This window comes from Dendropsophus ebraccatus, chromosome 14, assembly GCF_027789765.1.
Source record: "Dendropsophus ebraccatus isolate aDenEbr1 chromosome 14, aDenEbr1.pat, whole genome shotgun sequence".
In the NCBI taxonomy this organism is placed as follows: Eukaryota; Metazoa; Chordata; class Amphibia; order Anura; family Hylidae; genus Dendropsophus; species Dendropsophus ebraccatus.
In genome coordinates, this window is record NC_091467.1 from 66,226,497 (window position 1) to 66,252,285 (window position 25,789).

General features: G+C 43.3%; 1 protein-coding gene across 4 annotated transcripts in view; it reads left to right on the forward strand.

The window, feature by feature from the left end:
• COX10 (cytochrome c oxidase assembly factor heme A:farnesyltransferase COX10) overlaps positions 1-25,789 on the forward strand; it is a 343,376-nt gene that overhangs the window by 144,987 nt on the left and 172,600 nt on the right. For 2 of the 4 annotated variants that reach the window (XM_069953302.1, XM_069953303.1), the window contains one exon: positions 13,062-13,377. The exons of the other annotated variants lie outside the window; for them this stretch is intronic. The gene's annotated coding sequence lies outside the window, so the exon portion shown is untranslated. The remainder of the gene's footprint in view (positions 1-13,061; positions 13,378-25,789) is intronic. 4 annotated transcript variants of the gene reach the window in all.

Here is a 25,789-nt window from a genome sequence, read left to right on the forward strand (position 1 = left end):
AATTACATTCTACTGATCACAACGATACTCCAGAGCTACATTCATAGTTCTGCTTGAAACAGTCAGCAAGTTTGTTGCCAAACTTCCTTGGACGAGAGTCATAGGTCTCTCATCCCCTTTACTACCACTGTTATACATTGCAGAGGATCAGTTCTAGCCTATACAGCAGGGATAGGGAATCTTGGCTCTCCAGCTGTCGCTAAACTACAACTCCCATCATGCCTGGAAAGCCAAAGCTAGAGCTTTGGCTGTCCAGGTATGATGGGAGTTGTAGTTTTGCGACAGCTGGAGAGCCAAGGTTCCCTACCCCTGCTATACAGGAAACCTCATAGTTAAAAACCATAAGAATAGATCCACATTTTACAACAATTAAAACAAACACAATAAATAAAACATAAAAAAGTAAATAAGAAATCAGTGGTATTGTTCCCGTCACCTAGAACCTGATAGGGTAATCCCCCTGTAAACACTCGGCTGACGTATCTTACAGCTCAGATGCCGCAGTCGGATCCCCGGGGAAACTTTGAGATCTTCAGTCTGACAGTTTTCTTGGCACATAAATGTATCCGAGCTCATTAGCCAGAACCCACCCCACATCTGTAATCAAACTACAGCATGGTCCGTAATTGTGCCATCTGAAAGCCAGATGGGTGACACCAGTAATGAGTCCACCTGCTCCCCGCTTCTGGTCGTCGTCTCTCCTCCCACCCTCTGTAAGCGCTTCTGTCTGTTCGGAGCTTCCTGTGGACACCTTTACCTGATTAAATGAGCGGCACTACCATAAGGCTGGTGTTTCTGTTAAACTACTGGGGGAGTCAGTGAAGATCCCGCTTGGCCTGCTAGGATAGTGGTGGGGGTCCAGCTTTGTGTCAGCTATGTTTACCGGGGTAGTTGTGAGAGTCTGCTATGACTACTGGGAAAGTAATGGGGGTAGACTGCTATGACTACTGGGGAAGTAATAGGGGCAGACTGCTATGTCTACTGGGGAGTAATAGGGGCAGGCTGCTATGTCTACTGGGGAAGTAATATGGGTAGACTGCTATGTCTACTGGGGAAGTAATAGGGGTACACTGGTATGACTACTGGGGAAGTAATAGGGGTACACTGGTATGACTACTGGGGAAGTAATAGGGTAGACATCTATGACTACTGGGGAAGTAAAGAGGGTAGACTGTTATGTCTACTGGGGAAGTAATATGGATAGACTGGTATGACTACTGGGGAAGTAATATGGGTAGACTGGTATGACTACTGGGGAAGTAATGGTAGATTGCTATGTCTACTGGGAAGTAATGGGGGTAGACTACTATGAATAGTGGGGAAGTAATGGGGGTAGACTACTATGAATAGTGGGGAAGTAATGAGGGTAGACTACTATGACTACTGGGGAAGTAATGGGGGTAGACTACTATGAATAGTGGGGAAGTAATGAGGGTAGACTACTATGACTACTGGGGAAGTAATGGGGGTAGACTGCTACATACTGTACACAGTGGTGCCTTGGATTTGGAGCATAATTCGTTCCGGGACCGCGCTTGTAATCCAAATCACTCTTAAACCAAAACAAATTTTCCTATAAGAAATCACTGATATGCAGACAATTGGTTCCACACCCCAAAAATAATGATTTTATATTCTGAATAACATGTAAAATAAATGAAACAAACAATTATAAACAGCTGAATATGTACTGTACAGTATAGCAGCATGTGGTGTATAATGTATAGTAACTGTATAACCCTGATAACACAGCAGCTGGATATGTGATATATAAGTTACTGTACAGTATAGCAGCATGTGGTGTATAATGTATAGTAACTGTATAACCCTGATAACACAGCAGCAGCTGGATATGTGATATATAAGTTACTGTACAGTATAGCAATCAGCATGTGGTGTATAATGTATAGTAACTGTATAACCCTGATAACACAGCAGCAGTTTGTAGATACAGGATGGAACTGCAGATCCCCATAATGCAGTAGTGTAGTACAACAGGCTAGAATAGAGAAGCAGGGCTGCTGTCAGAGGCCTGTGTGGTCACATGACAGCAATGGGGAAGGGGCGTGTGTTCAGCATGGACCAATCAGGAAGTGACAATCACAGAGCTGTGCAGGAGGAGAGAGACAGAAATTGCAGTACCGGACTGATGATCTTAATTTCTGCTGAATTCGCCTGCATCTGAATCCACCTCTGCACACAATGGAGTGTGCGGCCGGAGCCGCACGCTCCATTGTGTGAACTGACAGATTCTCTGCGTCCTCTATTCAAAGAATAGAGACTGTAGAAAACTAACATGTCAGTTTCTCGTGAGGCTGGTTGGAATCCCCGCTGGAGTTTATACTATGTGTATACACTCCGGCCGGGATTCCCTTCATTCACAGACAACGTATGGTTTTCATAAATCATGGCCGTTGTTGCAAATTGCTACACCGGCCATGATTTATACAAAACATACCTTGTGTGAACATAGCCGATTAGGGCATCTGGATTTGAACTAGGAGAGTACTCAATCACACTTACTCGATGACACTCTTACTATGAAATGTTATTTACTGCATTTATCTGACCCTATGGACGTTTTTCATGTTCCATTACATGGAAGCTGCTGACCCCCCCTCCCCCGGAACCACAGGGGCGTCAGGCAGGGAGATTCCTAACACATTCCCGGCAGCAGCTGTAATAACCCCGGACGTACATATACTGCAGACACACTCACTGGGGTTTATTGTTCCTGAGTTTGAGAGAAGTGGAATAACATGGGGGTCACGATCTACCGCTGGACAGTGGCGATCTCAGGAGACCCCCAGAGGAAACTCTCATCTGGAGAAACAAGAAGGAAGAGTAAGATCTCCGCTACAGTGAGCAAATCCCATTAACACTAGAGGGCAACTAAACAAGACTACAAGGGACTCCTACCGGGAAAGTAATAGGGATAAGACGGAGAAACAACACTGAGAGTCTTAAGTGTCCCCTGTGGTCTCAGTGAGAAAAGTCTAACGTTACTGCAGTGACTTTCTATGGAGTGGGGGTACTTATAGATCAGGGATGGAGAACCTTCGGCCCACCAGCTGTTGCAAAACTACAACTCCCATCATGCCTGGACAGCCGAAGGCTGTCCAGGCATGATGGGAATTGTAGTTTTGCAACAGCTGGAGGGCCGAAGGTTCCCATTCCTGTTATAGATAGACCCCCTATTTATCACCTTTCATAGAAGACGGTCCCTTTAACCCCTTCAAGACTGAGCCCTTTGATGCACAAAAGTCCGGGTAAAATTAATGCAATGTTCCTCCCGGCCTTTTAAGAGCCATAGCGCTTTTATTTTTCCACCTAAAGGGCTGGCTTTTTTTGTGATATATAATTTAATAAAATCAGCAATCCTGGTGCGTTTTTTTTTTTCCGTTTACGCCGTTCACCGTGTGGAAGCAGTAATGTTATATTTCAATAGGTCGGACAATTCCGCACGCTACGATATGTAATATGTTTATTTTATTTATTTTTTTTATAATGGGCAAAGGGGTCTCTTAAATTTTTATTGGGAGGGGGTTTATAAGGGTTTTTTTTAATACTTTTAAAAACTTTTTTTTACACTTTTATTCACAGTAAAATATGCAATTATTAGATTCCATGTACTTATCTATGCTATACCATAGCATAGCATAGATCAGTGTTATCGGCGATCTATGTATAGAGCCTGCCTGAGAGCAGACTCTACACATAAATCGCCGATCAAACAGGACGGAGGTAAGAAGCTTACCCCCGCCTGTCGGCATATGGCTGCGGGGGTCCTGATCACTCAGTGACAGATGCTTGATCTGTCACTGAGAACCTCAAACGCCACGATCACTGTAGATCACAGCGTTTAAGGCGTTAATGAGAGTCAGCTGCGGGATCGCAGCTGACTCTCATTACCTCCGGCCCTGGACACTGATGTGATCGGGATCGCTCTCTCTGCAGCGCTCCCGCTCACATCAGGAAGCCCCGTCAGAGCAGGAACGTATAAATACATTCCTACTGCACGGGGTATGTGCAGTAGGAACGTATATATACAGATTGCTGACGGGAAGGGGTTAATTCATCATCGCTCTTCCCCACCGCAGATGCAGCTTTATCCTCCGCCTTTATAAACCTCAAACAAAAATTTACAGATAGAAACAAAACCATGTCGTCTTTTTTCTTTGTTAATTTCATGCAAGGATAATTCAGGCAATGGAATCCCCGGACCTCGCGTATGACAGGCAGGCGTTTCTCCATCGCAACCAACTGCAGACACGCTTTAAATTAACCCTGCGGGTGCCGTACGCCCACCCCCGACTACTGTGTAACCTTCGGCTGGTTTTCTCCGTATGGATATCATTGCCAGTACTCAATGCTTTTAATATTATAATCACGTCCGAAGCTGCAGTTATAATCCTTGTTTTTTTTCTGTTTAAAGGGTTACTCCAACAATTTTTTATTCTTTCATGTGAACTGGTTTCAGAAAGTTATATAGATTTGTATAGATTTGTATTTGTATAGATTTCACCATCAGCATCGACGCGGGTTCTTTACTGTACGAGCGGTAAGACTGTGGAACTCTCTGCCACATGATATTGTCATGGCCGATTCATTAAATAAGTTCAAGGGAGGCCTGATGGACTCTTGTCTTCTTTCAACCTTATTTACTATGTTATTATGTAATTAATTCTGTGGTGGCTGCCCTGCAGCTGCGACCGGTCACCTGTGTAGTTGGTCGGTGGAATATAGCTCAGCCGGTTAGGAGGTTGTTGTGACGCCAGAGCTGACTCAGCACACAGGTGTGATGGTATACTTGCTTTTAGTTGGTTTTTTTGTGGCTGGTTATATTGCACCCCAATGATCAGTGACCTACCGGGTTGTGATAGGTCCCTTGGGTGTTTATCAGTGTGGTCCGGAGTGGAGATGTGACCCACCCAGACTGTCGGTAATGCCACCTACAAAAAGGGGAAATTACCCAAGGACGATGTAGCCTGTGTGTAGGTGTTGGTGCAATGATCACTGACTCCCATTAAAATAAATAAACTTTTTTTACTAGCAAGTCTTCTGTGATACAAGATAAATAGTGGCTCTCGAGATACAGACTTGCATTCACCAGATCTGTACTGAGCGATACCGAGGTACAGAGTAAGATAGCAGTGCTGACTTGGTTACGTGCTGAGAAGAGTAGAGGGTTCAGAAGAGTGGAAAGGGGGCTTGTCTTGAGAGTCTCAACCCAATGTAGTACTGTGCTCTGCCAGAACTTTAGAAGAAGAATACTTGAAAGAAGAATAATACTTGCACCCGACCTTTGTTACTATACCACCTCTGGCCCTGCAGTGTCGGGGTACCCGTCCTATCAGGGTGACACAAGCCCCAATCTTGGTTACCTGAGTTAAGCTAAGTGTCCAAGAGTGTCCTGGTGTCACCTGCACTGCGAGATAGAGTACTTAAGCTCTTGGCTGCTTTGCTCTATCCGGACCAGTTCCTCTGCTCTAGGATACTGTCCTGCACTGTGTTGAGATGTTCACAGCATGGGTTGGGGTTGATCTCTGACTTGTCCTCTCTGTAGGTGTTTAGCACTGCATTGTAGGTAGAAGTGTTGTTTTCAATAAAGAAAGTCTCTATGTTCTGCATATGTGTCTATCTACTACCACACTCCAGACTAGACTAGACTGAACTGTCCCCCTGGTGGTTGTGTCATGTAAATACAGAGTGCACAGAAGAGAGGAGAGCAGAGATAGGCAGGTAAAGAACAGCATCTCTCATAGGCTGGTACAGATCAGGTGGTACATAAACAGTAACCCTTAGGTGACTACAGCTGTGCAACATAAAACAATGTATGAAAACAACACCTTGTAGTAAAACTAGGGAATACAGCCTCATTACCATTGAAGAGATAACTTTCTAACTGGTGCCTAATGCACTTAACTGTGGGACACCACAACTACAATTTGAAAATCTCCAGTCTTCCAGTACTTAGCAGTTGCTGTATGTCCTGCAGGAAGTGGCGTATTCTTTCCAGTCTGACACAGTGCTCTCTGCTGCCACCTCTGTCCATGTCAGGAACTGTCCAGAGCAGCAGCAAAAACCCACAGAAAACCTTTCCTGCTCTGGACAGTTCCTGATGTGGACAGAGGTGGCAGCAGAGTGCACTGTGCCAGACTGGAGAGAATTAGAAGAAAGAGAAGACACTGGGGGTGCACATGGTGTATTACCGCAAGCTTGAAATGAAGATTAAGGTTGTGGCTTCAAAGCCGCTCATCTGGGGTGGTCGTGCTACGAGCGAGACACCGCCAATCTCAACAAAAGATGCCACTTGCAGCCAGTCCACAGAGCTGGGGGATCCCGGTGTAGTATCAGAAGCAGAAGATGCAGGGTGGAGACACAGCCGTGCCGAGGTCCGGGACTTTTTCTGGTCCCATACGACAACAGTAGATGTACACTACTTAGACTAAGAGTTGTGATAATAATCTATCATTTTATTGCATTGATTAATAATGCTGCGTTTACATGGAACGATTATCGTGTGAATTTGCACGATAACGATCAAATTCGAACAATAAACGTACGTGTAAACGCAGCGAACGATCAAGCGACGAGCGAGAAATCGTTCATTTTGATCTTACAACACGTTCTAAAATCGTCGTAGACAGTCGTTCACCGATTTTTCCTATGTGCGAGATAGGCTTAAGTGATCGCAAAACGATTTTTCCATTCGATATATCGTTCCGTCTAAACGCTGATCGTTATAAAAAAAAAAACGTTACTTCAAAATCGTTCATCGTACGATCGGGCGAATTATCGCTCCGTGTAAACGCAGCATAAGCTTTTCGAGGCGTAGCCTCTTCATCAGACTAATAGATATTGATCTGATGAAGAGGCCAGTACAAGCTGTTAATTACAGGTGGGAGTAATTTGGGTCCTACCTCAGTCTAGAAAAGGGTTCTTTACAGTACGAGCTGTTATTTACAGGTTGGCGTTATCTGGGTCTTCCCTCAGTATACGTAAGGGTTCTTTACAGTACCAGCTGTTAGTTATAGGCAGGAGTTATCTGGGTCTTCCCTCAGTATACGTAAGGGTTCTTTACAGTACCAGCTGTTAGTTATAGGCAGGAGTTATCTGGGTCTTCCCTCAGTATAGGTAAGGGTTCTTTACAGTACCAGCTGTTAGTTATAGGCGGGAGTAATCTGGGTCCTCCCTTAATATAGGAAAGGGGTCTTTACAGTACGAGCTGTTATTTACAGGTGGGAGTAATCTGGGTCTTCCCTTAGTATAGGTAAGGGTTCTTTACAGTACCAGCTGTTAGTTATAGGTGGGAGTAATCTGGGTCCTCCCTTAGTTTAGGAAAGGGGTCTTTACAGTAAGATCAGTTAAATGTTTGTAAACAATTCCAAAAAGAAACAGCTCGGCACTTACCCCCACAACCGCACATGGGCACTTTCTTGATGTGTGAACACTTACTGATCCCGGACTCGTGCTACTGGTGGTGCTCAACTAACAAAGTCACAATAGACAATGGCTTCTCCAAGGCAATAAACGTGGCACTCACCATGTAGCAAATAATCCATAAACTTTATTCCATCACCGGCACAGGTAACATGTAGTGGATAAACACAAATGAGCGACAGCTGTTTCGCACGTCACGTGCTTTCTCGCAGCTCTGACCTCATCACGTACTCATACCCTTATATACTGAACACAGCGTCAAACAGATAATTATATAAAACACAAATACCCCGTGAACATTAAAAAGATAATCATACAAAAGATCATATTTACACAATGCAATGTCAACTGGCAATAATTAAAATATATATTATTATCATTACCAGCAAGTACCGTGTATGCCCGATCTATCATTTAGACCTAGTGGGCCCAGAGCATCTGACTTTAATATTAGTTCAGTCTCTTTTTGTAAAAGTTTAAGGCCACGGTCTCCTCCTTTTGGTGAATGCTTAATCTGTATAAGACCCATAAAGCATAAATCTGAGATATCACCATTATGTATATTCTGAACATGGGAGATTAAGCGGGGACAACCTTTTCCAGTCCTTAGCGAGCGGATACATTAGTAATGTATGGCTAGGTAGACTCAGCAATGAAGTAGGTAACTTTAAATGTCGTAGATGTAAATTTTGTGATTACTTAAATGACGTGAAGTATGTACAACTGGGTAGTTTAAGATGGGAAGTGAGAGATTTTATTACTTGCAAAACGCAATATGTGGTTTATGCCATAATCTGCACATGCGGTTTTTATTATTTAGGCAAAACCATCCGTCCTATGCAAGTACGGTTTGCTGAACATATCCGCTCGCTAAGGACTGGAAAAGGTTGTCCCCGCTTAATCTCCCATGTTCAGAATATACATAATGGTGATATCTCAGATTTATGCTTTATGGGTCTTATACAGATTAAGCATTCACCAAAAGGAGGAGACCGTGGCCTTAAACTTTTACAAAAAGAGACTGAACTAATATTAAAGTCAGATGCTCTGGGCCCACTAGGTCTAAATGATAGATCGGGCATACACGGTACTTGCTGGTAATGATAATAATATATATTTTAATTATCGCCAGTTGACATTGCATTGTGTAAATATGATCTTTTGTATGATTATCTTTTTAATGTTCACGGGGTATTTGTGTTTTATATAATTATCTGTTTGACGCTGTGTTCAGTATATAAGGGTATGAGTACGTGATGAGGTCAGAGCTGCGAGAAAGCACGTGACGTGCGAAACAGCTGTCGCTCATTTGTGTTTATCCACTACATGTTACCTGTGCCGGTGATGGAATAAAGTTTATGGATTATTTGCTACATGGTGAGTGCCACGTTTATTGCCTTGGAGAAGCTATTGTCAGTTAAATGTTTGCCTGCACAGTATTGTACAGAATGCATACATAGTCTATGAGACTTTCTATAAATCAGTATGTGGTTCACTCAGTTTTTGGAGCAGAAATAAATGGGTATAGAGCCCGGCTTAGCCTTTCTGCCCTTTGTGGAGCATCCGGACCTCCATACTATCACTTTGATTGTGAGATTGATAGGTTCCTGTTAATACTAGGAGAGAGTGAGGCTACAGTGATATAGGGAATGGATATGGGAACACGTTGTGCTGCCCGCCACACTTCGGGCAGTATTGGCAGATGTTTATGTGTATTGGGGACTTCTGCTGGAATGTGACAGGTTCTTAAAGAAGCCAGGTCCGCAGCCCCTGGAATCTCCAGTGTTAGTGTTGGAAGCCGTCTCTCTGCCCTTGTGTGTTTCACTTGTCACTTTTCCTGGCCTGCTAGAGAGCAGAGCTTTCTCCTGGCACCTACACCACTCCATTTCTGCAACTTAATAGGATGGAAACTTGAATAGGTCAAAAGGCACCAAATAAACCACGGTAATGCTAGCCGGGTAACCCTTTCATGGCAGACACCTCTATGGCCTCTCGTATCTCATAGGACATACTCATTTATGAAAAGTTTAGATACATCCAGGGGCGTAGCTAGAGTGCATATGCCCCAATCCTGGGTGCCAAGGTGCCACTCTGCAATGGCCATAACTTAAAGGGAAACTTGGAGATATTATACTCCCTCTGAATATTACAGTAATGGTCCGTCATAGAGAATCTACAACATTTGCAGTTCTGTGAAGTAGTATCATACATGATAGGCTTAGATACAAAAGCCCCACAGCCAGTACCACACACACAAGGTCTGCTGCCAATATTGCACACAGAAGGGCTGTAGGCTTAAAGGGGAACTCCAGATTTTTTTTTTCATATCAACAGGTACTAGAAAGATATATAGATTTGTAAATTACTTCTATTTAAAAATCTGAAGTCTTCCAGTACGTATCAGCTGCTGTATGTCCTGCAGGAAGTGGTGCATTGTTTCCAGGTGGACACAGTGCTCTCTGCTGCCACCTCTGTCCATGTCAGGAACTGTCCCGAGCAGATGAGGTTTTCTCTGGGGATTTGCTGCTGTTCTGGACAGTTCCTGACATGGAGAGAGGTGGCAGCAGAGAGCGCTGTGTCAGACTGGAAAGAATACAGCACTTCCTGCAGGACATACAGCAGCTGATAAGTATTGGAAGGCTAGAGATTTTAAAATTTAAGTAAATTGCAAATCTTTATAACTTTCTGGTACCAATTGATTTAAACAAAACGCACAGGCTCATCAATGAGTACCACACATGGTAGGCTTACATATATGAGTTACATGGCATAGGCTTAGATACTCTGGCTTATCAGGCAGTATCACATATGATAGGCTTAGATACATACTGTATGCTCTGCAGCCAGTATCACACATGTAGTCTAGGTATGTAGCTTAGCAGGTAGTATCATACACAATAGGCTTAGAGTAACATGCATGGTAGGCTTATATTTTTAACTCAGCAAGCAGTATCACATAGACTTGGATACACCAAATTAGTAGCCATTATCACTTGTAATAGGCTTAGATACGCCATATTAATAGACAGTATCACATGTGATAAGCCTAGATTCACCAGATTAGTGGCCAGTATCACTTGCGATAGGCTTAGATACACCATATTAGTAGACAGTATCACACGTGTTAAGCTTAGATTCACCAGATTAGTAGACAGTATAACACGTGATAGCCTTAGGTACAGCTCTGATAACAGAACGCTACAATGTGTGAATAATACTGCAGATTGTTGGAGGGTACAAGCCCCTGTAGATATAGCCCCTCCACTGGGATACCTGATAACTGTGCAGCCACCACAGCAGTATCACCCTGGAGATTAGATAAGATTAGATACCCAGCTGAAGATGAGAAGGGTTAAGCAGAAGCCGCCACCAGAGGATGCTGAGCGCTGTACATAGCTGTGTGTTCATGCATTCAGCAATCAGATGTACAAGCCTGGGAAGCAGATGAAGCCCACGCTTCATTAGCTCCGCACACGTCCCCACCACATGGACACCAGATAGGAATTATCCCCACATTTGTATATATGTGGATGTGTATCAGACCAGGCTGTATGCAATCCCCGACCTCACAGGCCTGCGGCGTCCTACAAAGACCCCGGACGACTGCGGATTATCCCACCCTAATTTACTCCTCTAACAGTCCCAGGTCTCAAAGCCTTATCCTTCCTGTGAATAATACTGCCATGTACAAGGAACAGCTGAGAAGTGATGTCATTGCTATGATGTCACACACCTAGTAACCGCACAACAGTGGTCTCTCGGTTGTAAAATTTTCCTTGAATTTGAGAGAACCGATGTCACAACTCAATTTTTTAACGGCTGTGATGTCATGGGGTGGCTTATATAACCAGATGTGCATAAAAAGAGCGTCCCTTTAAGAGAAACTTTACGCCTTTAACAACCCATGACGTTCATTTTCATCATGGGTCCGTTAAGGATGTGTTAGGAGGGCATTTTGCCACGTCATACAGTGTGGTCCCCGGCTGCTTTTAAAGCAATTTCAGTACCGGCCCTTTAAGAGCGAATACAATACTGGTCCTTTAAGAGCAAATTCAGTACGAGACCTTTATATCGGAACTATAGGCAGGTTAGACAGATCTAACCTGCTGATATGCCCCTATTGCACAGGAGACGCTGAGGAGGAAGGTATGTCTCTTACCTTCCTCCTCCTTCCGGTGCAGTTAGCTGTGTGCTCCACGGTGGGGGTGGGCTTTAGAAGCACTTCCCGCCCCCATTGCTCCGATCCGGCCCAAAAAGGGCGGGCTAGTTGGGGGCGGATCAGCGCTCTGGGAGCAGGCAGTGCTGCAAACAGTCTCACGGACAGTGGAGCACACGGCTAACTGCACTGGAACTGCACCGAGGAGGAAGGTGAGAGACATACCTTCCTCTTATGTGTCTCCTGTGCAATATGGAACATATCAGCAGGTTAGATTGGTCTAACTGCTGATAGTTCCCCTTGAAGAGCAAATTTGGTACCAGCCCTTTAAGAATTAATTCAGTAATGGCCCTTTAAGAGCAAATTCAGTAACGTCCCTTTAAGAACAAATGCTGTACCGTCCCTTTAAGAACAAGTTCACTAACTGCTGTTTAGGAACGAATGTGGTACCGGCCCTTTACAAACGATTGTGATACAGGCCCCTTAACAGTGACATCTACAGTATAGCGGCCTTATAGTGAAGAAAATTGCTCGGTTACCATAACAGTATTGTAATCTCGTATTGTACAATTAGGAACATGTGACTGTGTGGATGTTGTCAGGCATTGAGTGAAGGACCTGCCAGTTTTTATTGGCTTCTACATTGCAGCTATTTGCTTTTGTCTCATGAGTGACAGCCTGCTCAGCCAATAACTGACTGACTGAGATGGGACAGTGTCACAGCCAGTGATTGGCTGAGCGAGCTGTCACTAGAGGGACAGCCCGCTCAGCCAATCTCTGGCTTTGACACTGTCCCATCTCAGTTAGTCAGTTATTGGCTGAGCAGGCTGTCACTCATGAGACAGAAGTGACAATCATTTAGCTGTTTTAGGCTCTTTAAGGCTTGATTTGGACTAACCGGAACAAACCAAGGGATCACATTACAGCTGCCAATGGAAGTCTATCGAGACCTGCCAGGAGAGGATAGTTTGGAGGGCAAAGTGGCTCTATGGAGAGAGACAAACATAGAGAACACAGAAAGTTCCAATATTGCATCTCATTACAGCTTACACTGCTCAGTACTGCTCTATAATGTCCACTATGCTACATCTGATGGTATACTATAGAGATATCGGTGAGCAGGATCCTCTCTTCTCGGTGTGTTATATAAATAAAGATGTAAACCTGGCAAACCGAACTTTGATCAAAAAGTTTACTAATCTCTACTTAGATTCTGCACACTGCATCAGTTCCCCTCCTCTAGCGCTAGTCATTCAAGATATATATATATATATCTTTGTTCAGAGTAATTAACAAGTTTCTATGGCTGTAAATTAAATGAACAAATCCATAATGTAAGTGTCAGGTAACAAGTCCAGGTATACGCTGCACAACAGTCATTCCCAAAATGAAATCTTATATTTTTAGAAAAAAAAACGTTATAACTTCACCAACATCCCTGAAATATCCTCTCACCTTCCAGGGTGTGAAAAAATCCTGGGAGACTGAACACTCATAAGAGAAGGAGAGGATTTCATATCACTGGAGATGGGGAAATCACACAAAGGCAAGATTTATTCCCGGAGTCCCCAAAGAGTGCAGCTCTGGAGGCAGAATCTCTAAGTGTTAACAGTCATTGGTTACTACTATTCAGATCTGGTTTAACATCTCCTCACTCACTATAACCTGCACCGAAGCAATGACCAACCTGAGCCCGGAAATACCAGCAGCGGTATCGAGAAAGTTCCTGGTTCATCAATATAATCCAAGAAATAAAGTGAAGACTGACACTTTAGCAGGTAGCAAGGGAAAACAAATATAGTAGTAATATATATTGTATATAGGAGCAGTATTATAGTAGTTATATCCCTGAATATAGGAGCAGTATTATAGTAGTTATATTCCTGTATATAGGAGCAGTATTATAGTAGTTATATTCCTGTATATAGGAGCAGTATTATAGTAGTTATATTCTTGTATATAGGAGCAGTAATATAGTAGTTATGTTCTTGTATATAGGGGCAGTATTATAGTAGTTATATTCTTGTATATAGGAGCAGTATTATAGTAGTTATATTCCTGTATATAGGAGCAGTATTATAGTAGTTATATTCTTGTATATAGGAGCAGTATTATAGTAGTTATATTCCTGTATATAGGAGCAGTATTATAGTAGTTATATTCTTGTATATAGGAGCAGTATTATAGTAGTTATATCATTGTATATAGGAGCAGTATTATAGTAGTTATATTCCTGTATATAGGAGCAGTATTATAGTCGTTATATTCTTGTATATAGGGGCAGTATTATAGTAGTTATATTTTTGTACATATGAGAAAAGGAATATGACATCTGTTCTTTATCCTGAGGCACGATGAGAGTGTCATTCAAGAGAAAATCTAGCCGGATCTTTACAATGTCTTTACCATATATTGGAGGAATGTTTACGGCACCATTACCGACGGTATCAGTGGTAACTGGGATTGCTCTGTAAAGCACATTTATGAGTCGATCAGCCCCAACTGCACAGCAGCAGAATATGGCAATTAACAGCCATCAAACGCCGCCCAAGTACAATCAATGTCGTATTTAGTTCTTTTACTGCAGTGTTAGTAAATTCCTGTAAAACTTTTTCGCAATTATAGGAGGTTTTGTTTCATCTACATTTGCAGGGCCCCAATGGGCACCTGGGGAATATCTTAGCCCCCATATAAGAGAATCGTAAAAACCCTTTACAAACAGTTTCAGCCAGTGAAATCCAGTAAGAAAAACCAGCCCTGGCGTACATGACTCTGAGTGCAGGTCCCACAGTGAATAGTGACACCTCTCTCTATCCAGATCACTGACACCCATAGAATAAGCCTTTTATAGCAGAGCAGAATTCTGGAACAAGGGTGGTGGTGTGGGGGAACGGGGGAGGGAAAGGGCCATACATTTATTTAGTAATAATTGGGGGCGGGTGGGTTATTTTACAATCTGAGCTTTAATTCTGTGGTTTCTGTGAATGCATCAAATACAAATGAAGAGTCATATAGTAAAGAAGGAAACAAGGGAAAACTAACACCAAAGATGTAGAGATATAATAGAAAGCAGCCATTACGATGTACAGTGGAGAGAGATGTCTCTGTGTATAGAGAGATAGATAGATAGATAGATAGATAGGAGATAGATAGATAGATAGATAGATAGATAGATAGATAGATAGATAGATAGATAGATAGATGTTACGTTGTGCAGCGGAACATGGAGGGAAAGTAACTGTGGTTTTCATGGAGTCTGTATACAGTGTACCCTGGCTACATGCAGGATATATCATCACATCAGCAACTGTTTTTGGTATCTTGTATTTTTAACTAGAAGAGATGAAGGTGAATGAGTCTGTATATAACATCTCTATTGTTTTAGGGGCAGCTAGTGATAGCAGAACGCCCATAGTGCTGAGCAGACATGGCGGCGTGTATCTGCTTAAAGGTACCGATACAAACTTCAAAAGTGCAGTCCTGTCCTCAAAAATCTGTCATTAGCTGCACTTTGATGCAGTGATGGTGTATGAGTTGTGGCCATTGTTACCTAAATCCTCTGCACTATGTTATTGTATAACGCACCATACAACCTCCAAGGAGCCATATAGAATAGAGATATACTGGGCCCTGTCTCCAAACATATATTATGCCCAAAGGTGGAAAAAAAACGTTTTTTTCCCAGACTGATATATATAGTTTTATTGGAGAAAGTACGAGGAGAGTTAAGCCCCATGAACACATACATGACCATTTTTACGGAGAGAAAATACTGATCAGAAAGTCTTCAGGAAACCATCAGTATTTCCTGACTGTAAAAACTGAAAAATAAAAAAAAAAAGATATACTCACCTGCTGCATGGCTGCAGCGGAGATCTCTTTCGGCTTATGCCCCTCCCTTCTTGCACTGCCAGCGCATGACTGAGACGTCATTCCTGCAACGCAATGCTGAGGGGTGGGTAAAGTGCGGCCTCTCGTGGCCAGAGGCGTAAAGCTGTCTCGGTCCAGAAAGGTGATTGACAGTGCCAGGAGCCAATGGCTCCTCATCCTGTCAAACACAGCGCCTCAATTAACTGTATGTGCTCCTGATCAGCTATTACTATGCACACTTATACACAAATAAATGTCATTTACTGAGTAGGACCACTGACTGGACTATGTCGCCACCGATAATCATGTTATCCCTCTAACCTGTGGACTAGGAGGTGTACCCCTTTAATGTACTAACAAGTACTGTGTTTCCCTCAAAATAACACAGTGTCTTATATTAAATTTTCCTCCCAAAAATGCGCTAGGTCTTATTTTCAGGGGATGTCTTACTCTTCCATGACATCCCCATATGCACAGCAGGGACAGCGTACAGTATGGCGGCTTCCAGCCACTAGGAGGAGCTCACCATAGCACACATTCGTACAGCACAGCAGGGACAGCGTACAGTATGGCGGCTTCCAGCCACTAGGAGGAGCTCACCATAGCACACTCGTACAGCACAGCAGGGACAGCGTACGGTATGGCGTCAGGGGAGAGGCCTCTTGACATTTACAAGTGACAGCCGCGTAAGGGAACATCAGAGGAGACAATGGCGGCGGGCCAAAAAGAATCACAGCTGCACACCCTGGTATTCTGTTCGGCAGGCATGCAAAACCTCTACTAGGTCTTATATTTAGAGGATTTCTTATTTTCAGGGAAGTAGAGTATATACCATATACATTCATACTAATTTAGTCTGTGATTGGATGGTGATGTCATAGGCTGAAAGCAGTGAGGTCATAGATTCTATGCCGCTGATCATTTTGTCATTGGGTAGTTAGATAAATATTCAAGTGGGCGGTCCTACTCAATGACTAACTTCTTAGCCCGGACCCCTGCTGCATAGACTGCACGACCTCACTACATTTATCCTGTGACATCACCATCCAATCACAGGCTCACAATAAGTTATCCTTGAACGTTTCCCAATTAACCATGCTCCCCCTGCTCTATAACATGACACCTGCAGATTGGATCCATTTTGATTCCCTTTAAGGCCTAATTTCTATATGTCGCCATTTTCCTGGATAAAATGGTGATGTCACTTCCTGGATAAACATGGTGCTGTCACTTCCTGGATAACATGGTGATGTCACTTCCTGGATAACGTGGTGATGTCACTTCCTGAATAACATGGTGATGTCACTTCCTGGATAAAATGGTGATGTCATGACCCGACTCCCAGAGCCGCGCGGGCTGGGGCTGCTGGAGAGGATGATGGCAGAGGGACACTGAGGGACACAAGGCACTGTAGGGACACTGAGCATTCCCCTGCCATCATCCTCTCCAGCAGCCACAGCCCGCACAGCTCTAGGAGTCGGGGGCGTGACATCGCCATGTTATCCAGGAAGTGACATCACCATTTTATCCAGGAAGTGACATCACCATTTTATCCAGAAAGTGACATCACCATGTTATCCAGGAAGTGACATCACCATGTTATCCAGGAAGTGACATCACCATGTTATCCAGGAGGTGACATCACCATTTTATCCAGGAAGTGACATCACCATGTTATCCAGGAAGTGACATCACCATGTTATCCAGGAAGTGATGCAGTAGTAAGTGCAGGGAAAAAAGAACTTTATAAGCATTTCCCCTAATAAGTGTATATTGGTGATTTGTATAACTTTTGGGGGGGCAATACAATACTTTAATATAAATTTTTGCCGGAATTCTCCTTTAGGAAGATCGGAATCGGAACCACATTGTCTCTTTACTGTTCTGTCAATCACTGTATCATGCTCCGCCCCTTTAGACCCCAATTACCATAACAGCTTGATTTCTCTCATCATGTGACCCCCCTCCCCATATGTGACCATTGCCCTATAGTATTGCTGACCTCATCCAGTCTCTCTCATTACCCAGAAGTCATAGAAACATGGAAGCCAATGGGGTCATTGAGAAACCAGCTGACTTCTAGCAGCAGCGGAGGGCCCCTCTTCCTTTTCTTTTTTTTTTTTGCGTCGCCATGAAAGTTTACAAGAGTCCAATCTCTTTAATTCCTTCCATCTGTAAATGAGTAAAGTGATTACATAGGGACTTTTAATGTTGCCAAATATCTGACTGAGCGACCTTTGTTTTACGTAAGTATCCCTGCGAGCAGCCTCCCCAGATCTCCGCTCTATAAAGCTCCCCTTGTTTGAGGCTGCGTGATGTCATATGTGTACTGATACGGCTGCAAGGCTTCCCTTAATGGAGACCATTACATGATGATTGACTCCACTGACTGCACCGGCCACTTTCAAGTAGGAAAATAAGCATTTAGCTTGTTTAATAGAAGGTTCCAATTAAAAGAAGAAAAGCCGTAACGCCCCGGGAGGCGGCAGGGAGAGGACGCAAAGTCTCAGCGTGACCCGAGCTGAGGCTACGGCTTGTGTGCGAATGGAGAGATGTATACAGATGTATACAGCCTCCAAGTAATAAACAGCGCACATGCTAAGTGTGTGAGGGTGAGTACATTACAGATCTCATATAGGACCCAGTAGCGTCAGCTTACACCTCTCCCACAGTGGGATGGAACTTCCCTTGTGTTGGATTAAAATGTTATTGAAAATTGAATTTTGAAAAAATTTAATTTTATAAGAGCTACTATAAAAAGAGACAAGGTGCACAAGCCATTAAAAAAATAGATTTAAAGGGGAACTCTGGTGATTTTTTTTCTTTCAAATTAACTGGTGTCAGAAAGTTGTACAGATTTGTAATTTACTTCTACCAGTACTTATCAGCTGCTGTATGGCCTGCAGGAAGTGTTGGATACTTTCCAGTTTGACACAAAGCTCTCTGCTGCCACCTCTGTCCATGTCAGGAACTGTCCAGAGCAGTAGCAAATCCCCATAGAAAACCTCTCCTGCTCTGGACAGTTCCTGACATGGACAGAGGTGGCAGCAGAGAACACTGTTTCAGACTGGAAAGAATACACCGCTTTCTGCAGGACATACAGCAGCTGATAAGTATGGGAAGACTTTTAATTAGAAGTAAATTACGTATCTATAAAACTTTCTGACACCGGTTGATTTGACCATTTATTTGACCATTTATTTTTATTGCAGTACCTTTAGAGGCGGTGTCCAAGGTTATATTTTGATCATAATTGTCGTAAATAATATACATAATCATTATTGATGTACGGACCTAATTATCAAAATACTATATATATAATATATTTATACTTAAAGAAGCATTGTTCTAAAGTTCAAGCAGTGATTGGATGGTGATGTAACAGAGAGAGAGAGATATTATATGTAGCAGGGCATCCTATAGCTGGATGCTCATGTAACAGGGAGAGGGCTGTGACTCCATTTACTTGAATATGTCAGTCTGTAATTGGATAATGATATAGAAAGTGAAGTCACTCATTTAAAAGGTCAGTCTGCGAATGGACAGTGATGTCACAATATGAGGGCCGTAGGTTTCACAGTCTATATATTTGATTGGATAGTGCAGTGTCCCAGAACCCATGTGCCCCTGCTGGTTCTGTGTATATGTAGGTCGGCACTGAAGGTAGGGTATTGGGTATTCTGTGGATGGTAAAGGTAGTACTGCATTTTGGTCACTAGGTGTCACTGTCTTCTATGGTATTATTGTAAAGCACAACTGAACTGAACAATTCAAAAGGGTTAATGGTATACTGGTTAGGCATATGTTCTTTTGTCTGCCACCAGTTAGAGGTTGGCGTGCTGTCCAGTCCCTTCAAAGGTCACTGAAACTGTTACTTTACTGTTTCCTCATAGTCTTTGCACCAATCAGGAGCCTCCTCAAAGTCTATAAGTAGAGTTGGAGGGGGCCATGTGCTCATTCCAGATTAGTATTAGCAGCCTCGTTAGAGAAAGTACAAGATGGTTCCTGGTGAGTGTCTTCCTGGGGTCTGGCTATCCGACCACAGCCCACCTGCTGGGTTCCTCAAAAATGTATCCTGATTTCCAATGTTCCTGTTGGCTAGCCATGTCGGGCTAGTACACCTAGGATGCAACTACCATCGATGGGGAATCCGGAACCTATCCACGATGAAAGAGGCTATCCTGATCTATCCGAGCCCTGAATATACCAGAAGCTGCAGTGTCAAGCCAGTGGTTTAGAGAAGAGCGAGTAAGCCGACATGCCCCGCTGCAACTTTCCAGGACCTAAGGATTATACCAAAGACTGGCTTACCCTTCACTGGGGCCTGTACTATTGGACGTGTCACTCTGTGCCCTCGAACAGCATTAGACGGATCAGTCATAGCTCTGAGTATAGGTTGTTTCTAAATTTATCACCGTCAATTCTCAAGTGGTTAGAGCCCCTACAGCAGAGCACAGTACTGTTTGGATAGGCCCCCTTAACATAGTCTATCTAGTCTCCAGTCTTCAACTCTCCTAATGTGGATCTCAGTAACTGGAGTCTCAAAAGTAATTTAAGGTCTCATCTAGTATCTGTATAGTCTACCTGCTAAACACAGTATTATTAGAAACTCTGTAAAGCCAAATCTCAAGCTGCCAACTATTTCTTTGTGTATAAGGACTTTGTATTTCGTTTATTGCACCTTTAAAGGGAATGTGTCATCAGAAAATAAATACTTAAGACTTAAATAATGTTTTTCATGTTAAACATATTTTTTAAGAATTTTTGGTGGAATTTTTTAAATAATTTTTCATTTTTCTATCTAAATTTTAACATAATCCTGATATCTTGCAGTTTTCATTTTCACCACTGGGGCTAAAACTAAGCTAAGACTTCCTGTTCTGTCTGTGGTGATAAGAGGAGGCTGGAGTAAAGTGATCTGTACAGTGTTGCAGCGTCATGTCACACCAGTGGATAGAGGAGACAATAGCAGCTCCCTGTGGAATGACCTTTTTACAGGTCACAGAGCATGCTCAGTAATGTTTCACATTTATCTCCAAGGGGCAGACTCTGTCTATTATCGTCTATATCCATGAGTCTTGCTGTAAAGCACTAAGTGCTGTTGAAAAGAGCTCTGCCAAGATGGCAGCCCCCATAACAGTGTACAAAAAGTAAAATAAAAAAAAATCCCTTTAAGAGACCGTCAAGTAAGGTGTTACCCTGTTCACGTTTATCCTGAACTCTTTGGCTTCCTTAACTTGCACCATCACACTACTGGGATACAGGGACTACTCTTTCACTGGTGTATTGGAACCCAGGGAGGACTTATACCACTCTGAGCCCAGGGCAAGTGCATGTCGGCTGATCGTTGCCTTTTATTACACAAAACGATTATCGGCTGTAATGGCCGATAATCAGCCAAATACGGCTGATAATTTGCCGGCACCAGTCTATTCACATGCAACACTTAAAGCGAATGTACCTGATGGTACATTCACTTTAAGGCCCTATTACACAAATTATCAGCCGTTTTTGGCACACTGCGTCTATATGAGATCAATCTTTTGTGGTATGATGATGATGTTGTGAAGGTGACCATGAAGGTGATGTTACTTTGGGTAACAACACGTTGTACCAGCCTGACTGCGTAGGACAGGAAACTGCTGACCATCTATGGATTGACCTATCAGAGTGTGATATGTATGTGTCTTGTGACTTGAAACCCCGCCTGTATTGAAAGTTTATATATTTCATGTGAAACTCCTAACTCAAGTGAGAGAGGAGTTTATACCGTCTTTTTGCCTGGTGTCATGTCCTCGTCGCTAGCGCTCAGCTTACTTAATTTGGACAGGGATAGTAACTTGGGAATAAGGCAGATAAAAAGCAAATCTCGCCTTATTAATGTCATGGGCACAGGTCAATACATGACTAGATAGTGATGTCACAGATTACTCCCAATGAGGTCACACAGTGTACATACAAGGCAACTCTATGTTTGCATGGTGTTGTCATAGCTTAGGTGCAGTGTCTGTGATCGGATGATGATAGATGAGGTCACAGAATTAGGGCAGGATTGCCATTTCTCCTGTATGGGGGGGGGGGGCTTTAGTATAAACTGCTATATAAAATAGGTTCCACCTAGCACAACACCAGTAATGCAGTCCCATTGTCTACCTATAGCGATCACCGTGGATTCCCACCGTTAGCCTGGGTTGATGTTATTTCTTACACATACCCTTACCTCTCGGGACGTAATTTGGTTCAGCAGAATAGCATTCTGGTCATATATTTACTGCGGAGGGCACATCTGTAAACTGGAAGGAGTGATTACAGCTCTGGGTGTTTATATTGGCCGCCTCATCAGTTAATGTCGCCGTTATTCAGGATCATTTCTGTCCTCTCCCAGTTACATAATCGTCCACAGTAGCTGAATGAGCGCATTACCGCCAGCTGTTTGTACAAGGCCGATATTTAACGTAAGTAGCCGCCACATTACTCAACTCACGTCAGGGTGGACGTGCAACTGTCGGCCGGGCCAAAGCTACTGTTCTCTTACAGAAAACATCCCGCTCAGAGACTGACAGAGGGAATCGGCTCACGTGTTGACTTTAACCCTTGGGGAAGAAAATTATTACCAGAAGATCCTCAGTGAGATGCACAGAGGGACTGTTGTGGGATTGGATGGAAGCCATGCCCCGGGGATGTCTGTGCATGTACGCTAACGCTATATATGCTATACCTAACCAGAGGACACAGAGGAAAAGTCAATGAAACAGTAGACAAAGTCAGGCATGGACTGTACCGCGATCATTACATCACATAGACTGCAAATCCAATACCTAAACAGCATGTAAACTAGACTCATTGCCGCAAGTATTACCTAACTGGTAAACTGTATATAGTACTGCTGGTGGGGTCACTGTGTACATACATTACTGATCCTGAGTTACATCCTGTATTACACTCCAGAGCTGCACTCACTATTCTGTTGGTGGGGTCACTGTGTACGTACATTACATTACTGATCCTGAGTTCCATCCTGTATTATACTCCTGTATTACTGATCCAGTACTGATCCTGAGTTCCATCCTGTATTAGGCTGGGTTCACACTACGTATATTTCAGTCAATAAATGTATATTTCAGTCAGTATTGCAACCAAAACCAGGAGTGGATTAAAAACACAGAAAGGATCTGTTCACACAATGTAGAAATTGAGTGGATGGCCGCCATTTAATGGCAAATATTTGCTGTTATTTTAGAACAACGGCTGTTGTATTGAAATAATGGCCGTTATTTACTGTTATATGGCGGCCATCCACTCAATTTCACCATTGTGTGAACAGATCCTTTCTGTGTTTTTAATCCACTCCTGGTTTTGGTTGCAATATGAGGACCACAATACTGACTGAAATATACGTAGTGTGAACATATTATAATACTCCAGAGCTGCGCTCACTATTCTGCTGGTGGGGTCACTGTGTACATACATTACATTACTGATCCTGAGTTACATCCTGTATTATACTCCAGAGCTGCACTCACTATTCTGCTGGTGGGGTCACTGTGTACATACATTACATTACTGATCCTGTACTGATCCTGAGTTCCATCCTGTATTATACTCCAGAGCTGCACTCACTATTCTGCTGGTGAGGTCATTATGTATTTTAACAAGGGTGTATCTATTAAGGCTGCAGTTAAAAGCTACATATAAGTATATATAACAGTAACCAGTATATACTATGTAGTCTATTATAGTTATATAGATGGAAGTTATGTTTTATGGGTGCTCCATAAATACGAGCCGTGTACAGAAGTAATTGGAGGAGTTCCATCGAGTGTTGCTGTGTGCGGCGCTCCCATCTGGTGCTGATATGTAAATGCGCTCCCATTCTCTGCAATATTATAGGACCTGTCTAGACTCTCCGCTAAGTGTTATAACACATGTTCTCCGTCGCCTCACAATTGGTTACAGAAACCTCTATTATTACTAGTAATTACAGGACCCTTATTCTCTTAACGTGTTTTCCACCGCCTCAAAACGGAGTCCAAGAAGGCCGGAGGGAGGCTAACATTTATTTTCGGCGCGGCTTCCCAACGGACTCTCTAAAAGTCACAGGTCATTACTGGGGAAGCCGAGCTGTGGGTTTGCTTTCTGCCGGATTGTGGCTTGTGAGGCATTGTTCAGATTGGGTATTATTTGGCTTCAGAGACGTCCATTAAAGGCCCCTGTTTGGCTTAGTCCTGATACTTTGTCTTTTCAGGTCCTCGACTCTCAAACGTTTCCTTATGAAAACAAATGGAGTTTTACTGTGGAGACTGTTTGCTGGAAACGTTCCCTTTAATTATTATACAAATAATTTGCAGGTGATTTGTTTTTGTCGCCTCGCGAGAGGTCTGCGGAACACGGCCCCCATCCATCTGCGGACTGACAGATAGAAGGACGGGCTTACAGCATGTCGGCGCTGGGGGTACAAAACTAACAACTATATAGGCTTATCCCAATAGGAACCAAGTGGATGTGGTGGAGATATAGTGATGGTTATATAGCACAGGTACTAGGGGTGTATGAGCTTTTCATTAATAAGCAGAATAATGGAGACTATAAACTGGCCGATATTTGATGGGATTGTCCAGGAAATGGCTATTAATAGCTGATCCATAGGATAGGTTATCAATAGTTGATTGGCAGAGAGCAGACACCTGGTAACCCTAGCTAATCAGTTGTTCGGCATCTATTCACTTCAGTAGGAGCTGAGGCTGCAGTACCTGGCACCACCACCAACTACTGATCCAACTGCTTAAAGGGGAACTCCAGGTAGAGGTTAAAAATAATGAAACTTCTGCAGAAGCGTAAAGCATTACTTACCTATGTATTCCAAAAATCCATTTGTTTTGGGGGGTTTTGTTCTGTTTTGTGTTTCTGCACTTCCTGGTTTATCAGTTGTACACAGTACTACAGGTTCCAGAATGCAATGCTCATTGCATCACGGTCCTCCACCCTGCCTATTCCCCTCCCAAAGCTGTTGCAGAACATCTAGGCTGTGTTCACACATTGCAGTTTCATTGTGTTACTAAATAACTTGCAGTAATTTTTGATTTCATTGTGGTCCCACCCCCACACAGCACGCTGTATTCTCTACCTGTAACACCACACAGCACTGTATTCTCTACCTGTAACACCACACAGCACACTGTATTCTCTACCTGTAACACCACACAGCACTGTATTCTCTACCTGTAACACCACACAGCACGCTGTATTCTCTACCTGTAACACCACACAGCACGCTGTATTCTCTACGTGTAACACCACACAGCACACTGTATTCTTTACCTGTAACACCACACAGCACACTGTATTCTCTACCTGTAACACCACACTGTATTCTCTACCTGTAACACCACACTGTATTCTCTACCTGTAACACCACACCGCACGCTGTATTCTCTACCTGTAACACCACACAGCACACTGTATTCTCTACCTGTAACACCACACAGCACGCTGTATTCCCTACCTGTAACACCACACAGCACGCTGTATTCTCTACCTGTAACACCACACAGCACACTGTATTCTCTACCTGTAACATCACACAGCACTGTATTCTCTACCTGTAACACCACACAGCACGCTGTATTCTCTACCTGTAACACCACACAGCACACTGTATTCTCTACCTGTAACACCACACAGCACACTGTATTCTCTACCTGTAACACCACACAGCACGCTGTATTCTCTACCTGTAACACCACACAGCACACTGTATTCTCTACCTGTAACACCACACAGCACGCTGTATTCTCTACCTGTAACACCACACAGCACGCTGTATTCTCTACCTGTAACACCGCACAGCACGCTGTATTCTCTACCTGTAACACCACACAGCACACTGTATTCTCTACCTGTAACACCACACAGCACGCTGTATTCCCTACCTGTAACACCACACTGTATTCCCTACCTGTAACACCACACAGCACACTATTCTCTACCTGTAACACCACACAGTGCTGTATTCTCTACCTGTAACACCACATGGCACACTGTATTCTCTACCTGTAACACCACACAGCACGCTGTATTCTCTACCTGTAACACCACACAGCACTGTATTCTCTACCTGTAACACCACACAGCACACTGTATTCTCTACCTGTAACATCACACAGCACTGTATTCTCTACCTGTAACACCACACAGCACGCTGTATTCTCTACCTGTAACACCACACAGCACACTGTATTCTCTACCTGTAACATCACACAGCACTGTATTCTCTACCTGTAACACCACACAGAATGCTGTATTCTCTACCTGTAACACCAC